A 24,125-nucleotide genomic window follows, 5' to 3' on the forward strand; every position below is an offset into this window, starting at 1 on the left:
CACTTGGTGACAAAGGAGGGTCTGGGGCGACGCGCTTCCTCCACGCCGAACTCCAGACTGGCTTTTGGAAGCTCACACCCCGAAGGACAGAATGACCTGTCCCTTAGCATGACTCTCCCTCCCTGCCTCCCTTCCTGGGACGGCGGCTCCTTCCCTCCCACGCAGGTTATATTTGGTGCAATAAAGCAAAGCCAGGATGAGAATGAGAGAGAATAAACAGCTGAGCGAATCGGGCTAGGAGATCCCAGCCTCCCTGGGGTGCTGGGGTCTCTGGGGAGGGAGGCAGTCCCATCAGCCCCTCAGGTGGGGAACCGGGAGGTGCTGGAGACAATAAATGCCGATTACCCCCGGGGCTGGTGGTTACAGCGCCACGGGAACCCACCCCCTGAAGCGCCTGATTGCTTAAGCATCTCTTTGCAAAATGTTTATTTTATTTATTTTTTTTTCCCATGAATGTTTAATCAGGTGCCTTGACGAGGCGCACAGCAGCCCTCTCCAGAGAGCACCCGGAGGTGGCGTGATCAGTGCTGTTTTTCACGGAGGGTGGCGGAGCGGGGCCACCGCCCTGGGCCCTCTGCCTCACGTCCCCCGTCTGTCACACCTGCAGGGCACGCCCCTCCCAGGCCACACCCAGCCCAGGGCATCCAGCTCCCCGGCTGGCAGCAGAGTCGGGTGCGGCCACAGTGACCCATGCACCCCAATTGGTAGTGATCGGGGTCCCCGTGCCCCCGAGGCTGCGGCCTGCAGAATCTGACCTCCCGGCTCATTCATCCTCCTTCCTGGCCTCCCTTCAGTTCCTTCTTCACAGGCCTCCGACCTCTCCTCCCCGACCCCACTTCTAGCAGAATGTGCTCTCCAGGTGACTCGCCCTTTGGATGGCCTTCACCCCCAGAGGGTGGCATGTGTCATCCGGGGATGCTAGGCTGTAGGGGGCAGCCAACTCTCCCCCTCCCGCCTCGGTTCCCCACTGGCTCTGAGCCCTGCTTCTGGAGGCTCCTGGATTCCTCCCCCTTCCTTATCCCCGGCCTCCTGGGATTATGGGGAAAGCCATTACCTCAGGATTAAGCTTCAGCTTGATTCTCGTCAAAGACTCTGGTCACCGAGTATTTGCTTAACACCAGACCTTTCAGGCCCCATCAAATTTAACAAGGCCTGACAGATTTGGGATTAAACAGAGAAACCCAGACAAATCCATACTTTCATAGGAGCCCCCAGTGACCGCAGCAGGACCAGCAGGATGCTCGAAAACGGATACCCTCAAGTGGGGGTGACAGCGGCAGGGGTCCTGCCCAGCCGGGCACCGCTCACTCTGCTCAGCCACCCTCACAGACCTGGCCGCAGCCCTGACTCAGGACAGGGAACGCCGAGGGGGACAGCTTGAAGGATGGAACAACAGGGACAGAAGGGAGGACCTCGCTCCTCTGAGTTCCTGCTCAGCCTGTCCCCACCTGGGCCCTGCACCTGCTCAGAGCCACTCCGGTCTCCGAGGCCTCCCTCTGGGCCTCGATGGCTGTCCCCACCCCCCATGCCTCCAGCTGCACCTGCCCACGGGCCCCCTCCCACCCGAATCTGGAGTCTCAGTCAAGCCAGCCACAGAAGGGCGCTGCCCCCAGTCCCCCACGCAGACCTAGCACAACCATGCCCGTTGATTCCAAAGCTCATTTTGTCACACACGTAATTGGACAGACAGCATGATGATGCGGAAGAGCGCAGGGGCCACGGAGCGTTTCCAAATCCAACGGCCCGGTCGTGGGGCTCTGGGAACGCTGTAGAGCCTCAGTTTCTTGGTCGCTAACCCGGGAGCCGACAGGTGCTCCCTTCCTCGGGGAGCGGTGGGGCACAGGGGCTGCGTCCGAGCAGTAGATGCCACTCTCCCCGGGGAGAGTCGTGCAAAGGACATCCTCCTGCCTTCTTTTCTTCTCTCTTGCCTATTTGGTTATGCAAGTGGACTAATTAAAAAATAATAACAAAACGCCTCTGCCTCTTGCTTCCTCATTAGTGCTCCTACGAGAAGCAAGCACAGCGCACCTTTCCCCCTCCTGTGTTCTAAAAGGTGCAGAGTTGGATGAAAATTATACACCCCCCGACACCAGAGAAGTAGCGGTTGTTGCATTTCTTTGAGGCCTGTTGCCTGATTTCTCTCAGGCTCTCTGCCCAGTTCCTTTTGGCCCTGCCTGACTGCTAATTTGCCCGCCTCCAAGCGCCTGGCTTAGGCTCAAACTTCATCTTTAGAAGCAAGGGGGAGACGAGGGGGTGGCGGCGGGCTTACGGAGGCTTCACTTTAACTTTTATTATAGATACAAAGAAAAACAATGGCTTGTGTTTACTGAAAATTAATTTTTTGGAAATTACTTTGTCATTTGTTTTACTCTTCTTAATTAAAATTTACTCGGTGAAGAGAACACCCCATAAATTAACTCAAATGCAACAGCAAATTAATTAGCATTTAGTTACTAGACATTACTCACAGGCCGGACAAATTGTTTTCAGGCTGTCGTCTGCATTTGGCATCCGGGGCGCAGGCAGGGCTGGCAGGGCGCCGTCAGCTGTTTTCGCCAGTGCTCTCTGGGCTTTGCTGGGATCCCTCTGTCACCTGCCCTTCCAGGTGCTCTGGTCACTGTGGGAGCAAGGTCCCTCTGAGCACAGGTCTGGGCAAGCCCTTTACATCTTCATCTGGGGAACACTCATTCCTTCCCTGGAAACAATCGGGAAGAAAGGTGGCATCAGGAAAGCGAGACTGTGTTGCAACAGTCTTGCCCGGATGCTGGAGGATGACAGGGTGACCTCAGGGAGGCCCCTTTTGGCTACAGAGATCCTCGATTCTATGACATGCAGCCTGATGAGACCACTGCCAAGTCCTCTCTATCCTTAAGCAGTATGAGGATTCCTTCATTCCTTCCTCAGGCCCACATGTTGGACCTAAGGAAAAGCTCCCCGAAGGAAAGACCTGGAAGGCACAGGGGAAGTTCATACAAGAAACAAGCTAGAATGACTGGTTTCTGCTGACAAACCATTCTTACTTTTTGCAAAAGAGGATGAGAGGCTTAGAACAAGGTGGTGAAGGACCCACGCAAGCTGCCTGGGTTGGAATCCAGCTCAGCTTGCTGCTGTGTGACCTTGGGCAAGTTAGTTAATCTCTCTCAACTTTGGTTTCCTTGGATCCTAATAATCTCTATCTTTGAGGGCCGCTGGGAAGAATAAACAAGAGAGAATATATAAAGCCTAAAAATGGGGCCTGGCACACAGCAAAGGCTTGGGCAGCACCAGCAGTTCTGTGAGGGTGGCTGCGTGTGCAGCCCCTAGGACCAGATGTGTGGGCTTGGAACCCAACCAGGCTGCTTACCAAGAAACCAAATGTGCCTCAATTTCCACATCTGCATGATGGCGATGACAGGAGGCTCTTGTTTTAAAGAATAAACCATTTAATACTTGAAAGTGCTTAGAATAGCACAATAGTGTCTAGCATATAATACATGATCAATAAATGTTTGCTGATATTTCATCAATACCCTTTTTAACATTGCGACCAGGTCAGGGGCATGGAGCCATGAGCTCATAAGGGGGTCAGTTCCCCCACAGTCGTCTGAGGGAAGCCAAGCAGCCAGTGCAGAGGCGGGCTCTTCCTGAGAGAGACTTATCTCTACGCTGCACCAGGCCCTGCAAATGAACAAACGAGTCAGCCCAGCCGGGCCAGCCGACAGTAGAAACACCACTAATGCAGCCTGATTCCCTCCTATCTATGCAGAGTGGCAGCCCCATAAATAGTCCCCCTTGCTGACAAACAGGAGGGAGGGCCAGAAGTGGGCACTCACTGATAAACAATGATGTATGGCAGGCTTCTGCAGCAAAGCCACTGTGCTCCTGCAGATTGGGGCTCTCCAGGGGAGGAAGGTGGAGTGACCCGCAGCTGCGATCAGAAGAAGGGTCATTACAAGGGTCTGACCCCCTGTGTCCTCTCCTTCCCCTACCATGGCCTTGTCATCCCCCACGAGAGAAGCCCCGCAAAGGTGGTCTACTGGCAGTTCCAACAGCCAGACACCAGGGACAGGGGCAGGGCAGCCAGGGGAACAGCAGGCAGGTTGTTCAGCGGCCCCTCCTCGGTGGCCAAAACACTGCTAGGACAGAGCTCTCTGGAGAAGCAGCTTTGCTGGGCACTGTGTTAAGAGCACGTACCCTGAGCCAGCTGAGCCGGTTCAAATCCCAGTCCCACCCACTAGCCTCCTACATAGCCCAGAGCAAGTTAGTAAATCTTCCATGCCTCAGTTTCCCCAGATGTAAAATAGAGATCATTAGAGTACCAAGTCACAGGACTGTGAGAATTACAGGAATCAACACATATTCAGTGCTTACTTAGCCCAACACTTGGAACAGAAGCAGCACAGCGTATCTGCTACTATTAAATAATTTCTTCCATAGAACATGTGCCATCCTCTCACCTAGCACATTTTTATGGAGCACTTATTATGTGGAGGACATTGTATTTGGTGCTGGGAGTAGGAGAACAAGTGAGAAATATAGCCCTGGCACCCCAGCAAGAGTTGTCTGTTACAAAGTGAGGTGCATCTGGCATTTTCTTGTAAATGGTGGTGTTTCATCAAATCTCACGTTGTCTGTCACTTATTTCACTCGATGAACACTTATGGAGCACCTACGCTGTGCCAGATACTGTGAGAGGCACCGGGGACATATGCGGCCACCCAGAAATAGCCCCCACCTTCGGAGCAGTTTAACAATAATCACAATAAGGCAGTCTGTGGCTGATGCTACGCAGCATCCATCACCCACTTTCTTCCTGCTCGAGCCTCAGCATGATCCATACCATCCCTCTGGCAAACTCCAGAGCCTGATTGGTTGGAGGACCCCTGCCTCTGATTGTTTGAGGAATGGGTGAATGAATCAACTCCTATAGAATGAGATGTAAGAGGAAGGTGCTGAAGGTCTGGGGAAAAGCTTCCTTTCCCTCTCCCACCAACAGTGTCAAGATTCCTTTTTATCCACGTTCTCGCCAATGCTTGCTGCTTCTTGTGGTTTTGATTTTAGCCATTGTGACAGGTGTGAGGTGATATCTCATTGTAGTTTTGATTTGCATTTCCCTGATGGTAAGGGATGATGAGCATCTTTTCATGTGTCTATTGGCCATCTGTATGTCTTTGTTGGAAAAATGTCTATTCGGGTCTTCGGGCCATTTTTTAATTGGATTTTTTGGAGTGTTGGGTTGTATAGTTCTTTATATATTTTAGATATTAACCTCTATTGGATACATCATTTGCAAATACCCTCCTCCGTTCAGCAGATTGCCTTGTCGTTTATTGATGGCTTCCTATGGCTGTGCAAAACATTTTATTTTGGTGTGGTCTCAATAGTTTACGTTTTGCTTTTGTTTCCCTTACCTGAGGAGAAATATCCAGAAAAATGTTAAGGCTTGTGTCAAAGAGATAACTGCCTACGTTTTCTTCTAGGAGTTATATAGTTTCGGGTGTCACATGTAGGTCTTTGATCCACTTCATTTTTTTTTTTTTTTTGGATGATGTGAGAAAGTGGTCCAGTTTCATCCTTCTGAATATAGCTGTCCAGTTTTCCCAACACCATTTGTTGAAGAAATTGTCTCCATTGTGTATACTTGCCTCTTTTGTCATAGACTAGTTTATCATATAGTTGTGGGTTTGCTTCTACACTATCCTGTTCTATTGATCTACGTATCTATTTTTGTGCATGTACCATACTGTTTTGATTACTACAGCCTTGTAGTACATCTTGAAATCTGGGATTATGATACCTCCAGCTCTGTTCTTATTCTCAAGATTCTTTTGGCTATTCTGAGTCTTTTTGCGGTTCCACACAAATTTTAGGATTATTTATTCTAGTTCTATGAAAAATGTTGGTATTCTGATAGGGATTGCACTGAATTTGTAGATTGCAAATTGTAATATGGACATTTTAACAGTATTACTTTTTCCACTCCATGAGCATTGGCTACCTTTTGTTTGTGTCATCTTCAATTAATTCCATAGTGTTTTACAGTTTTCAAAGTACAGATCTTTTACCTCCTTAAGTTTATTCTGAGGTATTTTATCCTTTTTGATACAATTGTAAATGGAATTGTTTTCCTAATTTTCCTTTCTCCTACTTCATTATTTGTGTATAGAAATGCAACCTATTTCTGCACACTAATTTTGTATCGTGCAACATTACTGAACGCGTTTATTACTTCCAATAGTTTTTTGGTGGAGTCTTTAGTGTTTTCTATGGGTAATATTATATCATCTGTAAATAATGACAGTTTTACTCTTTACCACTTTGGATGACTTTTCTTTTTCTTGTCTGATTGCTGTGGCTAGGACTTCCAGTACTGTGTTGAAAAAAAGTGGCAACAGCAGGCATTCTTGTCTTGGTTTTGATCTTAAAGGCAAAGCCCTCAGGTTTTTACCATTGAGTATGATGTTAGCTGTGGGTTTTTCCAAATGTACTCTTTATTATGTTAAGGTATGTCCCTTCTAAATCACTTTGTTGAAAGTTTTTTATCATGAACTGCTGTTAAATTTTGTCAAATGCTTTTTCTCCATCTATTGAAATAATCGTATGGTTTTTATCCCTTCTCCTCTTAATGTGGTGTATTACATTGATTGATTTGTGAATATTGAATCATCCTTGCATACGCAGAATAAATCCCACTTGATCTTGGTGAATGATCCTTTTAATGTATTATTAAATGCGGTTTGTTAATATTTTGTTGAGGATTTTTACATCTATGTTCATCAGAGATATTGGCCTGTAGTTTTTTCTTCTTTGAAGTCTCTGTCCGGTTTTGGTATCAGGGTAAAGCTGGCCTCACAGAATGTATTTGGAAGCTCCCCTTCCTCTTCTGTTTTTTTTGGAATAGTTTGAGAGGAATAGTTATTAACTGTTTTTTAAATGTTTGGTAGAATTCACCTGTGACTCCATCTGGTCTTGGACTTTAGTTTGTAGGCAGTTTTTTTATTATCATTATTACTGATTCAATTTTCTTTATAGAAATTGGTCTGTTCAGATTTTCTATTTATTCTTGATTCGGTTTTGAAAGATCGTGTGTTTAACTTGTCCAATTTGCCGGCATATAATTTTTCATAGTATTCTCTTATAATCCCTTGTATTTCTATAGTGTCAATTTCTGATTTTATTTATTTGGATCCTCTCCCTTTTCTTCTTGATGAATCAAGCTAAAAGTTTATCAATTTTGTTTACCTTTTCAAAGCATCAGCTCTTGGTTTCATTGATCTGTTCTATTTTTGTTTTTACTTTTTTTTAAATTTCTACTCTGATCTTTATTAGTTACTTCCTTTTACTAATTTTGGGCTTTGTTCTTTTTCCATTCCTTTAGCTTTAAGGTTAGAATGTTTGAGACTTTTCCTGTTTCTATATTGCTATAGGTCTATATTGCTCTATAGATCTATATTGGTCTATATTGCTATAAATTTCTCAAATAGAATGCTTTCATTGGGTCCTAGAGGTTTTGTACCGCTGTGTTTTCACTTTCATTTGTATCTACAGTTTTTTTTTTTTCTTTTAACTTCCTCTCCGTTTGCTTCATTGACTCATTGGTTATTTAGTAACATGTTATTTAGCATCCACATGTTTGTGGATTGTTTTTTTTTTAATTGTTTTTCTTTTCTTTCAGTTTTTTTTTTTCTAAGTGCTTTCTAGTTTCATACCATTGTGGTCAGAAAAGATGCATGATATTATTTCAATCTTCTTAAATTTATTTAGATTTGTTTTGTGGCCTAACATGTGGTCTATCTTAGAGAATATTCCATATACACTTGAAAAGAATGTGGTTTTGGTTGTTTTGGGTTAGAATGTTCTGTATATATCTGTTAAGTCTTTCTGGTCTAATATGTTGTTCAAAGATATTGTATTCTTTATTGATTCTCTGTCTGGATGATCTTCCATTAATATCAATGGTTCAAATCCCCTACTATTTCTCTCTTTACATTTGTTAATATTTGTTTTATGTATTTAGGTGCTCCAGTGTTGGGTGCATAGATATTTATGATTGTTTTTCCCTCTTGTTGGATTGATCCCTTTATCATTCTGTAATGTCTCTTACTATAGTCTTTGTTTTCAGTCCATTTTGTCTAACATAATACTGCTATCCCATTTTTTTCTTCATTTGCTTGGAAAATCTCTTTCTATACATTAACTTCCATTTACTTGGAATATCACTTTCTATCCATTCACTTTCAGTCTGAGTGTCTGCAGGTCTGAATGAGTCTCTTATAGGCAGCATAGAGATAGAATTTGTTTGTTTGTTTTTTTTTCCCATTCCACCATCCTATGCCTTTTGATTGGAGCATTTAGACCATTTACATTTAAAGTAAGTATTGATAGGTATGTACTTATTGGCATTTTGTTAACTGTTTTCTGGTTGTTTTGTAATTTTCTGTTCCTTTTTTCTTGCTCTCCTGATGACTGTCTTTAGCATTATATTTGGCTTCTTTTCTTCTTTTGTATCTATTATAGGTTTTGTGTTAGTGGTAATTGTGAGGCTCGTATGAAACATCCTAGGCATACCACAATCTGTATGAAGTTGATGGTTACTTAAGTTCAACACGTACTAAAAGAACTTCTTTCTTACTCTCATCTCCACATTTTATGTATATGTTGCCATATTTTACATCTTTTTACTCATAATTTTCTTACTTCTAATTATGGCCTTTTACTTTACACTTAAAGAAGTCCCTTTAACATTTATTAGGCTGGTTTCATGATGATGAACTTTTATTTGCCTGGGAACCTCTTTATTTGTCCCTTAATTCTGAATTTTAACCTTACTAGATAGAGTATTCTTGGTTCTAGGTTTTTTATCCTTTCAGTACCTTGAATATATTATGCTATTCTCTCTTGGCCAGGGTCCTAGGGTACTCCATGCAGAAATACCCTGGCAGGGTGGCTGGAGCTTAGCAGGGCATGCATGAGCCAGGGAGTCTGAGGTCTTTCCATGCAAGAGGCACTCGGGCAGAACAGCTGTAGCTGAAGTGGGTACAAGCCAGGAGGCCCAAGGGTGCTCAGTGCAAGGGGTACCCTGGTGAATCAGCTGGACCCAAAGTGGTATAGGACTGGAGTGTTCTGGGTACTTTGCACATGTGTCACCTTGGTGAGAGAGCTGGAGCTATGGTGAGTGCTGACTGGGAGTGTCCTGGTGTGTGCCCTCAAGCTGGCTGTGCGCTGAGCCATGGTGGGTGTGATCTAGCTCTCCCACCATTTGGCAGAGTTTAGGGCTGAATCCTTTGTATTCTTGTTGCCCTTTGAAACCAAGGCTTTTTTCTGTGCCCCAGGGCACTCAGAGCTAGAATGACCTATAGCTCAGAGCTCACCTTCCCTGTGGAGGGGTATAAACTGTGGCTCTTGCCAGCCTTGCCAAACTGGAGAGAGTTCCAGCTACTGTCTTGCTACTATTTGGCAAACTGGCTAGTTCCTTTATATTCTACTTGTTCTTTTAAACCATTGTTTTCTTTCTTTCTTTTTTTTTTTTTCCTGCGCCCAGGGTTATCCCTTTCCTTGTTGTTCACAGCTCAGAGTGGGTTTCCCTTCCTGAAGACTCCGACTCCCCTGCTGGTCTCTGTGTGGTCTATCTTTTCTTGTGCAGAAGCTATTCAATGTAGATTTGCTCTGTCCTGCAAGAGGTTTATTTAAGGTCTTCCTCCGCCACCATCTTGGACCAAACTTCTCCAGGTTTCTGTTCTCTGCTGCTAAAGCATCCTGTGGAATCATAGGCTAATGGTAATACATCTTACTATTAATAGTTAACATTAAAAAGTGCCTGACATTTCACAGTACACTTTCACATTTATTATTTTATTTGATCTCCAAACCAAACCCGTCAGAAAGCCTTTCTTTTCATCCTCATTTTACAAATGGAGAAGCAAAAGCTTGGGAGTTTTGATGACTCACACAAGGTTGTTCAGTTGGAAAGTGAGGAGCTGGTGTCTGCCCATCAGAACTTGGGCTGGCTAACTCCACCTTCTGTGTTCTCACTCCCATCCAACAGGACTACCATTGCTCCAGCGTTTTTTGGAACATCTCTCCTGGAATTGACTGTAAGTGATTTTAATAAAAAACAGTTCCAGGACAGCCTGGGTGGCTCAGTGGTTTAGCACCGGCTTCACCCAGATGTGATCCTGGAGACCTGGGATCGAGTCCCACGTTGGGATCCCTGCATGGAGCCTGCTTCTCCCGCTGCCTGTGTCTCTGCCTCTCTGTGTATCTCTCTGTCTCTCATGAATAAAATAAATAAAATCTTTTAAAATAAAAAATAAATAAATAACAGCTCCAGAAAGGGGATTCCTGCTGTTTCCAGAGGAATTCAGGCATCCACTAGGGGTTTTCTTTCCATAAGGCTTCCATAAATCTCTTTAGAAGTATGAGACTTTTGGAGCTGTCAAGAAGGCAGACAAAGATTGAAACTTAATCTTTTTTTTTTTTTAAGATTTTATTTACTTACTCATGAGAAATTGAGAGAGAGAGGCAGAGACAGAGGCAAAGGGAGAAGCAGGCTCCATGCAGGGAGCCTGATGTGGGACTCGATCCCAGGACCCCAGGATCATGACCTGGGCTGAAGGCAGACATTCAACCATTGAGCCACCCAGGCCTCCCTGAACCTTAATCTCTTGGGAAGTGGCCTCCATTGACTTGTCCCAGTGAAGAGAAACAGTTTAGTCCACAGACACTGCTAGATCATTAAAGAAGAAGGGACGATCCATTGTTACCCTTAACAGTGACATTTGTACTATCTCCCAGCACTGTTCTAGAGGGACGTGGTGCCAAGCCCAGGAAAGGAGTGCCATAAAATATGAAAGGAGGAGCCACATGAAAAACCTATTAACAAGCACTGGCTCCGAGAGCAGTAGAGAACAGAGTGAACCTAGGTGCAGGTAGAGGTAGTTTGGGGCAATAATTTTTCAGATCAGGACTAGATGAAGGTAGACTAGAAAGAGGCCTACACATATTTGTGGTCAGAGGGGAACAAGTCACAGAGCAAAGACCAAGGGGTGAGTACCGTATCTTATATGATACGATACTGTTCTAAATCTGTTAATAATACCATCTTGATATAATCCACACTAAATGTTTGTTAGCACACACTTTAGAGTCACTTTGCCATCATTCATCAGTACAGCCATCCATGATTTACTTCAGATGCTATCAGAGGACTACCATCTCTGCCTTCTGAATCTGTAACGGGGAAAAAACAGCACCCATTCTCCACCATATCAAACCTATTTCAAATTGAAAAGGTTACTTTTAAAAATAGGCTACGGTAATGTACTCGCTGGCACTACACACCTTGTACAAGAAAAGCAGAGGCAAGAAGGGTATGGGAAGTTAGAGAACCTTCCTTTACTGACTCTCAAACTGAGTGAAGCTCTCTGTTGAGATGATCTCTGACATTTACAGTGGAAACCTGTATGTTCTTGCTATGTAAATAAAATTATTGGTATGAAATGACATTAAAGTTTTGTCAATAAATGAATTCTTCCTAAAAAAAAAAAAAAAAACCTACAAGTAGGTCTGATGGCAAGGAATCCTCAAAGAGTGAAAGGTGGGTCCCACGGGCAGCATGGAGTTCAGACCACATGCTGTAGAAGGAGATGGTCCAGCTGATGGCTCTCTGACCACCCTGTTCCTTTGTTCTCATTCTTAAAGGTTCTGTGCACTGATTCTGAAAGTTTTACAAAAGGAATATCATAGTTGCCCTTGAGCCATTAATCCTGGTTCAAGAGTGGGGTGGGGAGCTGGAGAAGAAGTGATACTCTACTGCTGGAGTTGAAGACTATCCAGGGAACAGAAGAGGAAACAGAAAAAATAACATTCCTTTGGGGAGAGGCACCAGACCCCCAAAATAAGACAAAGTAGGACCACTTGATCAAAAGCTACAGTGTAACAGCACCTGCAGATGCCAAGAGGCTGGCGGGTAGGGAAATGGGCCCCTTTACCTTTTCAAGAATCCTTAAATGGCCCCTAGGGGGAATACCACAACCCGGTAACAGTGGGGGTAAGAACAGAAGGGAAGCATGTGAGGAGCTGTGAGGGCTGAGGGGAGAGATCAGCAATTTTTTCTGGCTCCTTATGCCCTTCCCCTCTGTACTGCTGTGACCTGGGAGCTTGAGGTTACATACGTGCCTGTCATGGAGTCGAATCTCCATTCTTGGAGCATGGGTTTGAGATTTGCAGTTGGAAGTCTTTGAGAGACAATCACAGAGAATAAAGTGGCTGACCAAGGTGGGCAATAACATATTTTTGTCAGGAATAACCACTTTTTTTGGTAACTGTTGCCATTTCTAGCAATAAAAACCCTGAGATTCAGAAAAAGTCTAATCACACAAGGCCACCCAAGTCTGCTCGTAGAGTTGGCATGATTGGTTGGCAAGCCCAGGCTTTGAATTCAGGTAATGATTCCACCAGTTAGTGTGTCTATAAAGACACAAATATCCATCTCGCCTCATTGTTCTAAGATGACATATGGAAAGGGTTTAGTCCAAAATCAGCCACCTCACTGGCACTGAAGAAATACTAGTTCTCCCCTTCTTCTACCTGAGAGACTTGCCTAAGCGTGGGTCACATTTCACTCTTTCTGTGTAGCTCAAACTCTCTCCAGTGCTACAGAATTTCTACATTACAAGCCTGGCTGAGTGTTTGACCTTCTGGAATGAATTCAGTGCGAATAATGTTATTGATGTCAATGAAATAAATCAACATTGTCTTTACTTTTGGTCTTGGATCATACTTTCCATCATCTGAGAGATATTGAAATTCTCCATGGCATGCTTGGGCTCTTAGCTTCCAGCTCACAGCAGAAATGGCAACAGTGAGCAATAACTAGGCACCTACTACCTGGTGCCCAGATTTTAATTTTGTAATACCATTCTCCAATTTTAAGAAAAATCAAGGCTCCTTGGAGAAATGACTGATTCTAGAGTTCCTTGCAGGAAATATAGAAGTAGAACCTGGAGCATCTAATTGTACCACAAGGTAAGGAAGTGCTCAAAAAAAAAATTTCAAGAATGGACACAGGAGCCAAACTAAAAGAGTTCTTATTGACCAAAGCTGGAAAAATCTGAGCAACGAAATAAGTAGTGTAGCATTTTTATAACGAAAATATAAAATAAAATCCATGAGTCCTTACTGATGTAAATAAATGATTAAATAAATAAATGAATGGACAAGGTACTAAACTACTTTTTGGAAAAAAAAATAAAATAAAATAAACTACTTTTTGCATTTAGTCTCATGTAACCCTCCCAGCAGGCCCATGAAGTAAGAACCATAATCTTCATTATGTAGAGCAGGAAACCGAGGCTCAAGGGGTTAATTAACTTTTTCAAGGCTACCTTCTGCCTCCCCCCACCCCTCATGTGTAAGAGACCAGGGTTAATCCTAGCTCCCTCTGGTGCTAATGTCTATGCTCCTTTTCCATACCACACACCAATCCCAAGTTAATATTTTATTTCAAATTATATTATTCATCTACTTCAAAAAAAAATGGAATAAATGCCAAGACTTCATTGTTTCTCTTCATCACTGAAAATGCATAGCAAAAGTTGTATAAAAACTTTACTGCTCTTCAGATTCGGTTCCAGAATGAATCTGTCCCTATATCTAATTTTAACTCTTCAGCCATCCTTCTATCTGAATGTGCGAAATCTCTGACTTTTTCAATATTTCCATCGGGCCATTGGACAGCTGCTCCATGTATCACTGTGGACAGCTTGACTTTGGTCTTAAAAATGTGGATGCCTTCACACAGACTTGCTTCTGGCATTACTCCATCTGCATATGCCACTTCTCACTTGCCAGGGGTCTCACCTGCAGGCTTATTTGCTGCCTTCCAAAATGGGACTTTACATTTTTGCTCTAAACATCAGCCACTCACCTTCATGTGAACACAGGACAACTCACACTTTGGCCGCTAAAGCTTCTTCTTCAAAGACAGAGTGATCTACTCTATGCTGTATTTCAGTTTCAATCAAGGATCCCCATTTTCCACAAACCACTCAAATGTCATCTCAGAGTACTAGATTCACACCACAGTGTGATACTCAGATCTCTTCATATAATAGTAAGACTACTCTACTCTCTAATAAAATACAATGTTAGAGTTGCCCTTTGACTCAGTGATACCACTTTTAATAATCTACCCTGAGGAAATAATTGAAACACAAAGATTTATGTAATGTTCACCACATCTTATATGCAATAACTAAAAATTGGAAACCATCTCAATATCAACAATAAGAAAATGGTTAAATAAATTATAGTGTGTAACTACACGAGAATATTATGAAGCCTTTAAAGATCATGTTTTCAAAAAAGATTTAAAGATACAGGAAAACATTTATGATATGGAATTTTATTTTAAAAAGAAAAAGAAAAGAAAACTACTTTCAAATATACAAAGGGCTGGAGATTGAAGATGGAGTTAACTTATTCTGAGTGGCTGCAGAGGGAGAAAGGGAAATAGTATCCATAAGAGAAGGCTACCAAGAAGAATATGGGGGAGGATTATAATTTTTCTAGTGGTTATGGCTGTCCAAAGTGTAAAGGATGTCCCGGGCAGGTCATGCTTTCCCTGGTATCAGAGGATTCCAAACTGAGGCAGGGCAACCACCAGATATGGGAAATGGCAAAGGAGCCCCAAACAGAATGTGACATTGGCCCAGAGAACCCATGAGGGTCCTTCCTCCTTTGATAGTATAAGATTGTGCTAGAAGCTTTGTCTTCTAACCACATATATGAGCATGATCAGTGTCAGAGAAGATGAAACAGAAGAGGCATGAAGAGTGAAGGCATGAATTTCCCCAAGTGATAGCAGATGGGTCCTATCTTATTACAGCACTGTTGCCCCTCACTCAGACTACAGGGGTCAGTCTTTGGCCTTCCCAAATCAAGAGATTCTTTTCTCTTCCTTAGGTGGCCTGTTTTGCACAGGACAACCCTCACATCCAGACATTTTCTTCTTATCTACTTGGAGCCTATTGGTATCTTCCTTATTTTAAGGTTTTGATTTATTTATTTTAGAGAGAGAGGGGTAGAGTGGGGAAGGAAGGAGATAAGCAGATTCCTCACTGATTGCAGAGCCCAACTCAAGGTTGAATCTTACAGCCCTGAGATCCCTGAGCTGAAATCAAGAGTTGGACTCTTAACCCACCAAGCCACCCAGGCTCCCCCTGTGTGTATCTTTTCAGGATGGAGAGTTTTGGTGTTCATTGAAGTGATACAGAGTTGGAGAGTCAGAGCAGCCTGTGAGGACTTCTGCACATCCTCAAAATTAGGTTCACTGTGGTTGTATACCTTACTACTTCATTAGCTGCAGATCAGGGTTATATGACATGTGTTTAGTTTATACAGGGACTTTGGAAGAGACTAGATTATAAGGCAGCTGATGACAGACCCCTGGAAAAGGCTGGAGAGGTTCTACTGTAAATACCTAAATAGAGATTTGTGTAAGACAACCTTGAAAGCAGAGTTTTTAAAAGGTCTAAGGAACACCTAGCACCCAGATCTTGATTTGTAACACCATTCTCCAATAAAAAGAAATTAAGGCGCCTCAGAGAGATGGCTGATTCTAGGTTTGGGGCAGAAACTACCTAAGTTGAGCCTGGATCATCTTGTAGTACCAGTAAGTAAGGAAGTGCTCAAAAAATAGATGGTTGAGCAGGTCCAAGGGACATAGGAGCCAACCTAAAAGAGCTCCCATTGGCCAAAAATGGAAAACTTTGAGCAACAGGCTAAATCATGGAGCATTTTGTTATAATGAAGTGATAAAATAATGTAGTGATATAAATGTTGATGTAAATAAATGAATGGGAAATAAGAGACAGGTTGGCAAAAGAATTCCAAATAATTTATGTAGGTCCTCTGCCCTCAATGAAGAGTTGCCTTGAGTGCAGCCTGCACAGTGACTTCCCCTCAGACAGGGCAGTATGGAAAAAGTGTAACTTCACAGTGGATTAACCCAAGAGACACACTCTCTGCGGAGTGATAAGGTCAACACCAACAGTGATACACCACGTATGTGATAGTATGTACCCTTTGCATGACATGAAGACAGCACATTTACCCTTTGTAGTCTTCCTTCCCAAACTCTTTATAGCCCCAGCCTAACCCTGAGGAAAACATCAACCAAATCCTAATTGAGGCACATTCTACAAAATACGCAGCCCGTCCCCCTCAAAACTGTCAAGGGCACCAAAAAACTTTAAAAGTCTAGGAGTGGAACACCTGGGTGGCTCACTAGTTGAGCATCTACCTTTGGCTCAGGGCATGATCGCAGTGTCCTGGGATCAAGTCCCGCATCAGGCTCCCCACAGGGAGCCTGCTTCTCCTTCTGCCTTTGTCTCTGCCTCTCTCTGTGTGTCTCTCATGAATAAATAAATAAAATCTTAAAAAAAAAAAGTCTAGGGGGTGCCTGGGTGGCACAGTTAGTTGGGAGTCCAAGTGTCAGGTTTGGCTCAGGTTGTGATCTCAGGGTCATGAGATCAAGCCCCATGTTGGGCTCCACAATTGACAGGGAGTCTGCTTAGGTCTCCCTTTCCCTCTGCCCCTCCCTCCCCCAGCATGTACTCTCTCTCTCTCTCAAAATAAATAAACAAATCAATCAATCAATGCTAAGAAGGGCACCTGGGTGACACATCACTTAATAAGCATTTGACTCTTGGTTTCATCTCAATTCATGATCTCAAGGTGGAGAGATCAAGCCCCACATAAGGCCCCATACTCAGCCAGGTGTCTGCCTAAGACTCCCTCCCTTCCTCTCCCTCTGCCCCTCCCCACCCTCTGCATTTCTCTCTCTCTAAAATAAATAAATAATCTTTAAATTAAGAAAAAAAAAAAAGTCTAAGAAACTGTTACAGCCAAGAGCAGCCTAAGTAGACACAAGGACCAAATATAATGTGGTACCCTGAGTGGAATCCTAGACGGTGAAAGGACATTGGTGAAAAATAAGGAGATCTGAATAAAATAAAAGCTTTAGTTAACAAGTAGGTACCAATACTGGTTTGTTAATTACGACAAATGTACCGTACTAATGTAAGATATTGGCAATCGGGAGAATTGAGATGAGCTATATAGAACCCTCTGTACGATCTTCCAATTTTTCTGTAAATGTAAAACTATTCTACAGTATGAACTTCAAGCCTAAAGAAGAAACTAGAGGATTGGGCCTGTGTGAGCACTTTGTGGAAGCTGAGTGAGGCTAGATGCTCAGAGAAAGGAACAAATCAGATGAATTTCCAACATTGGGAAACCACCAAGAACAAAGCAACAGGCCAGGAGAATGGGGGCATTTGAGGGTTTTTGCCTGGTTCCTGCCAGAAATGCTCCAGCTTACCTTGTCCTCCAAAACTGCGAGTCTGTCTGGGTTGACAGCAAAGCAAACCGGAGCAAGGATCAGAGGCTTTGTGTTAAGCAAGACAAAACTAAGCTCTGAAACTCTGCAGTCCACCAGCCGCTTGAAAACCTGCTATTTCCTATAGTCCCAACTCCAGGACTCACTCACCTGGAATAAAGTCGTTCTTTCATTTCTAACAAATAGATGTGCGAGTCCGGGGCTCCCGCGCCTTCCAACCCAGAAGATGGGGTGTAGACCAGGAGTGGGGAGCAAGGCTACAGGTCCGCGGGGCATCATCTGGAGTGGGGAACGAGCACATCTTCATTTTACAATTGCCAATTCACGTCTCTTGGAAGCAGAGAAACTGGAAGTCGAAAAGGAGGATTTGGCACCGTCCCTGGCTTCTGCCATCCTTGTGACACTGAGGACTGGAGAAATCCAAGAAAAAAGAGGCCCCAGAATGAATGAAAGGCTGAATGGGAAGCCGGACACATCCTTTTCTCAGCAACGGGAAGACCAAAGTTTAAAAGGGCAGAGCATAGTGTCCTGTGACCAAAGCCCCGTGCGCTTGTGCCCTGACCCCGGTTCTGGTCCCCTGCGGGTCCAGCTCCCCATCCTCACCCGTAATCCGCCAGAGCTTGGGCTCACTTCATGCCGGAACTCCTTCCTCCCAGAGCTTTCTCTGGAGCTGGTGGTTCTTTGAGCCCAGAGGGTGCCCTCAAGCAGCGCCTACTTATTTCTCCCACTTGCTCACATCCCGAGGAAAAGGAGTAGAGAAAAAAATTTGGGGGGTCTTATGATTAAAAAATTGGCTGGGCGATGTTTTATGCATGCATCTGTTATGCTAAAATAACCATCCTTTCCAACCAGGCCCACCTGCTGTCTTTTTCAATTTTAAGTATTTCTAAGTAGCAATCAAATCAGTATAATTTGTTCTTTATCTCGGCAAAACCATTGTGAAAGAAAAATGTGACCATTATGTTACATCAGGGAAAAATACAAGCCCTTTATTTGCAGCCTTCTCTATACTCTATCAGATCTCACAGTTGTCATTATGCCAGTTGTATTTAATGTTGTTCAAATGAACAGAGCTTTCTTTAATCACTACAGCCTTCTTTCCCCTAAATGCTTTTTCCAAGGTTATGGTTTTCAGAGATAAATACATAAATACCAATGTTATGAATACGTTAAGGGTATCCAAGAGACAGCTTTCAGGATTTGTAGCAAGAACCTGCTGTCACTGGAGTCACACAATAGCTGGCTGATGTTTTGAGTACGAAGTTACTGGGTATTAGGAGAAGGCCTGATACCCTGCTCCGCGGCAGAAGGCTATTTTGAGCGGATCACAATAGACTACTCAGCAAACGCTGGCTCTGAAATCTGGTGTCAGGATCCTCAGTGCTAATAACCAAAGGCACAAGTCCAGAGCCCTGAGCACTGGCCCTTCAGAGCTGGGTCACGGTGATCCGGGCTGGGGCTTTGGATCACACCTGCGGGCAGGGGTCCTTGCGTGGACCTGACACCGAAGGCAGGCCAACGTGCGGGCTGAGGGCATGATTGCCATCTACTGCAATGTATTTTATTTGCCATTTGCAAATTAGGAACAAGAGGTTTAAAGAGGTCAGAGGACTTGCTCGAATGCGAATGTCCAGTTAGCAGCAGAAGTGGGATTAGAACCCAAGTCAGCCGAAATGCATTTCTGCTTCACTACTAATTGGAGCGCATCAGCCTTTTAGCAGACCTCACATGGGACGGTTCCAAGCTTATACAAATCTTGCATTTATTCATTCAGACATTTCCTAAGCAAATATTTACGCTTTGCTGAGATGCTGCGAATAATAATTATCAATAGCTAATATTTTTGAGTGCCTGCGTCCTTCTAAGCACTTGGTGTACACGAAATCACTTGTCACTCCCAGTCACCCTAAGGGGTAGGTGCTATCACGATCCCCATTTCACAGATGAGGGACATAAGGCACGGCAAGGTTAAGTAGCTTGCCCAAGGTCACACACAGAGAGGAAACCAGGATTCACAACCAGCGGACTGAGTGGCGTCAGCACCCTGAATCACTGCAAAGGAAAAATATGTCCATATCATCGTAAGTGCTGGGGAAAAAAAAAAGTGTGGATTGAGTAAAGCATTGTATTTTGCCCCTGAGAAACTTACAACACAGAGAGGAAACATCTATGTAAACAAATAACTGAAATGCAAGATATGATATAATGTGTCAAAAGGAAAACATAAACAAAAACTAAGGGAGAAGAAGTGATGAATTCCAGCCAGGGACGGGGTGGGGAGCAGAGCAGGGGAAGGGGGAAGGAGGGAAGGATGGGCCATGGGACCAGGCAGCCACACTAGGTCCCCTCCGACCCCATCCATAGGGCAGATCACGAGATGCCACCGCACCTTCTTGGGTCCAGTAGGAGAATCACGGCTCTACTTTTTAACTCAAAGGGTTACATCCGGATCTAAAGGAGAGAATGTAAGCAAATGTGATTTATAAGCTACAAGTCCCCTACTGATTTTATGCATAACTGGTGGACTGTGGGCTCCTGGAGGACAGGAAAGACATCTTATTCATTGGTGGCATGATCTTCGCTCAGCTTGGGGTCTGACGTGTGACAGGCATTGTTGGCTCATAGAAGGGAGGGCGGGAGGAGGAGGGAAGGGAGGAAAGAAGGGAGAGTAGGTTAGGAGGAGGTAAGAAGAAGGAAGTGGGAGTGGAGCGAGAGAAAGAGGAGGACAATTAGTTAAGAGGTAAGAAGGGATGCTGTGTCAGTCAGGGCCCTCCAGAGAAATAAAAACAGGGAGATCGCACTCATGTTCCCATGCACGTACGTGCGCGCTTACATATATTAAGAGATTTAAGTCACTACATGTATTAAGAGATTTAAGTCACTGGTTCTTGCACTTGAGAGGGCTGGCAAGTCTGAAATCCACAGGGCAGGCTGCAAATGCAGGCAGTAGTTAATGCTGTAGTCTTAAGGCAGAATTTTATGGGGGGACGGGAGGATCTCAATATTTGCTTTTAATGCCTTCAACTGATTGGACAAGGCCCACCCACATTTCGGAGGATGATCTCCTTTACGTAAAGCCAACTGATTATAGATGCTAACTACGGCTATAGAACACCTTCACAGCAGCACCAACACAGATTAGTGTTTGATTAAATAACTGGGTAGTGTACCTAGCCAATCCGACACACAAAACTATCACAGATGCCATTCCAAGAGGAGAAACCGGTACAGCGCGGCACAGAGGCAAGGAACAGAGGCCGAAATTAGAAATTAACCTTTACCTTGGGGATTTGGCCAGGGGTCTGGGAGGAAGGAGGGGCTGCCAGCTAGCTAGAAGGCATCGCAGGTGGCTGGAGACAGCTGAAGGAACATGGGTACTTACGGGGTATCTGCTCTTCCATGTGGGGTGGAGATGTGGAACTTGAAACTGCAGACTCAGGAGCCCCCCTCCCAGACCTCTAAAACACAACTCCAAGGTGGCCCCAGGAATAGGGACTTTAAGCTCCCAGGTGATTCAGACATAACCAATCAAAACTGAAGACCTGAGTTCAAATTCTGCACCCACCACTCACTAGCCAGGCGCCCATTGAGAAGCTACCTTCCAAGAGCCTTGGTTTTTCCATCTACAAAATGGACCTCGTCGTAGCACATCCAGGGTGGTTGTGGGTGTAACACGTGTAAAGAAAAGGCAGAGGGCAGCAACTCACTGGTGCACCGCAGGCACATGTGGAACTGGAAATAGCACGTTGGCACAGTCAGTACTCGGTGCTATGGGGCCCGGCGGAGTCTGCTGCCGAAAGGCTCCGGATGGCCCGTTGGGAGGCCATCCGCCCTGGCCTCGAACCACAGGGAGCCAGCCCACTGCCTGTAGAGACACTGGTAAGGGCACGGGCTTCGGAGTCCATGACCAGTTCCCTCCGTGTCACTGCTGGGACACGGAGTAACCTCAGGAGTGGCAGCCTTGCCTCGTGGCTCAGGAAATGCCGCAGAACTCAGCCACGGCCCCCGAGCCTGTGCGAGGTCGCTGCTTCTGAGGTTGGAGCTGGGATGTGGTTGCCCTGCTTGGCTGCTGCTGGTTTCGTTGTTCCTCCTATACGCAGAGTGTCACAAAGAAGCATCCTCAGCTGTACAGCCAGCATGCCTGGGCCTCTGTGGGCTTCTGCATGTCTACGGAGGCCTCGGAAAACTAACACCAAGGTATCCAATGAGCTGGAAGGCAGCAGGCTTGAGAGACAGGAAGCTTGGGCTGGTCTTATGGCTTCCCAGCTCCATGAGCTTAGGGAAATTGTTTAATCTCTCTGAGCCTCAGTTTTGTCATCTGTAAAATGGGGAAGATAATATCTGAGTTTTCAGGTAGGTCATGGGGATCAAATGGGATAATGTGGCACAGGATGGTGGCCAGAGTCCCTCTCTTCTGCAGTTCTCTCTTCAGGTGAGGCAGAGCCACACTCTGGGAACTGCCTGCATCTTCCCACCTCCGTCCCAACACGCACGTGCACGCACGCACATTTGTCATTTGTCTGGTTGATATCCTTTAGATGTTAGGATAAAACTGTGCATTTGGGCAGCCCCAGTGGCTCAGTGGTTTAGCGCTGCCTTCTGCCCAGGGCGTGATCCTGGAGACCCGGGATCGAGTCCCACGTTGGGCTCCCTGCATGGAGCCTGCTTCTCCCTCTGCCTGTGTCTCTCCCTCTCTCTGTGTGTCTCTCATGAATAAATAAATAAAATCTTAAAAAAAAAAAAAACTCAGCACATTTAAAAAGTTATTCTAGGGGCACCTGGGTGGCTCAGTTGGTGAAGCATCTGCCTTTGGCCCAGGCTATGATCTCAGGGTGGTGAGATTGAGCCCCACATCAGGCTCCCAGCTTAGCGGGGAGCCTGCTTCTCCCTCTGACCCCTCCCTAACACTCATGTGCACGAATAAAATCTTTTTTTAAAAAAAGTTATTATAACTGCACTGTGGATGATCCAAACATATTTAAATAGAGTAACATTTGCAATGGAAACGAGAGAGAGCCTGGAAGACTCAACTGCTTTGGAGTCTGCACATTTGACAAACAGCCTGGCTGCAGCTGGTTCACCCCAGTCAAGTCCCCTCGCTTCTCTGAATGACTCCTTCTTCTCCTATGAAATGGGGACCATCCTGGGGGAAGGAATGAGACAACAAGGTACAGGAAACAGTACAAATACAGATGTCGGCTAATCATGCCAAGCAAGTGTCTGCTTGTTGGAATGTGTGCATCAGAGGAATTTTCTAGAAGCCACAGCCGTCTCTGCTCTGGCTGTCCACTGCAAATCAGAGGGCGAGTTGCACCAGCCTTCCCAGAGGCTGGTCTGGCTGTGGGACCTGGGCTGCGGTGGACAGACAGCTCAAGGGCCTCCAAACTACAGGGAATTCTCAAGTGACCACAACCAACCACCGTGCACTGGAAATCCTTAATTGGTGTATTTAGCTTGCACACGCCTTTCCCCCCTCCTCACCCAGACCACACACTCCTATACCTTTTGATTCTCAATCTTCTCTAGAGAGAGGCAACTCGTGAGATCACAAAGTGGGTGTAGGTGTTATTCTGGAATTCATCTTCCGGACCAGGGTGTGCTCAGCTCAGTGTCCTCTGCCCTTTCTATTCAGGACCGTGCAGTGTTTTGAGAGGGGCACTGAGTCATCAAAAAGACAGATAGCCTATTTTGTCTCTAGCCCTACTTGCGAAGGCAGGAAAATAGATTATACTCTATTTTACCAAGATGTGTGACTGCACAGGTGAGGACAAAAGGGGGGTTTTCTCAGGAACACTCAGTTAATCAGAGAATTCAATTCACCACCACCGCCGTTGCCACAAACATTGTGTAATTGAGATGTTAGACCAAGTGATTAAACATTGTCAGGGATGGAAGGGGTGAGAGTGTTGGGATTCATCTAATTAGATGGTTCTTGGGGCTAGGGTAGAACAGGGAGATCTAATCGGAGCTAAGAAGGAGACCCCAACATGAGCTCCGACATGTGCCAAGAGCCACGCAAAACACCTCAGGCTCTTGGGGCTCCTGGGTGGCTCAGCGGTTGAGCATCTGCCCTCAGCCCAGAGCGTGATCCCAGGGTCCTGGGATCGAGTCCCGCATCAGGCTCACTGCATGGAGCCTGCTTCTCCCTCTGCCTGTGCCTCTGCCTCTCTGTGTGTCTCTCATGGATAAATAAATAGAATCATAAAAAAAAAAAAAAAAGTCAGGATGATCCCATTTGCTTCCAGCAGTGACTCTGTTTAACTCCCATTTTAAAGATAAGGAGCCTGAGGCTCGGGAAGGTGATGTGATTTGCCAAGCTGACAAATATGGCACGGTTGTCTGACACCAAGTTTCCATACTTTATCCACAGTGATGGCAAGATCAAAGGGAAAAAAAGCACACGGAATCCTCCTCCTATTGAATACTGGGCGGTTATAACAATGACAGATTGAAAGGAAATTCTTCCAAAGTTTATCTTCAGATGTTCCAACAGAAAGATGGCCAGTTCCAGCACTGCAGGTCCTTTGTCCTTGTCCCTGAAGTGACGTTGGAACCTGGTAGATGAAAGGGAAGGCGGGCAGAGAAAACGCCACTCAGAGCGTGGAGGATGGGAGGTGGTCAGCTTTGAGAGGAAAGGAGGGGGCCTCTTCGGTCCTCTTCCCTCATCCCTCCTGCACACCTCCTCCTCCCACTGTTCCTAAGGTCATCTATCCCACCCCAATTCTTTTTTTTTCATTTTTAAGAA

General features: G+C 45.1%; 1 long non-coding RNA gene across 2 annotated transcripts in view; it reads right to left on the reverse strand.

The window, feature by feature from the left end:
* The window catches only part of LOC140631005 (uncharacterized), a 140,677-nt gene extending 120,726 nt beyond the window's left edge, over positions 1 to 19,951 (reverse strand). The window contains exons 1-3 of one of the 2 annotated variants that reach the window (XR_012028658.1): positions 19,770 to 19,951; positions 17,531 to 17,790; positions 2,469 to 2,695 (exon numbers count right to left, since the gene is read on the reverse strand). This is a non-coding gene — a long non-coding RNA (uncharacterized lncRNA). Of the gene's footprint in view, positions 1 to 2,468; positions 2,696 to 3,020; positions 3,150 to 17,530; positions 17,791 to 19,769 lie in introns of those variants that run through there. The other variant, XR_012028659.1, reaches the window with a different exon arrangement.
* Between the last annotated feature and the right edge of the window lie 4,174 nt (positions 19,952 to 24,125).

The sequence above is a fragment of the Canis lupus genome, chromosome 3 (genome assembly GCF_048164855.1).
Source record: "Canis lupus baileyi chromosome 3, mCanLup2.hap1, whole genome shotgun sequence".
In the NCBI taxonomy this organism is placed as follows: Eukaryota; Metazoa; Chordata; class Mammalia; order Carnivora; family Canidae; genus Canis; species Canis lupus.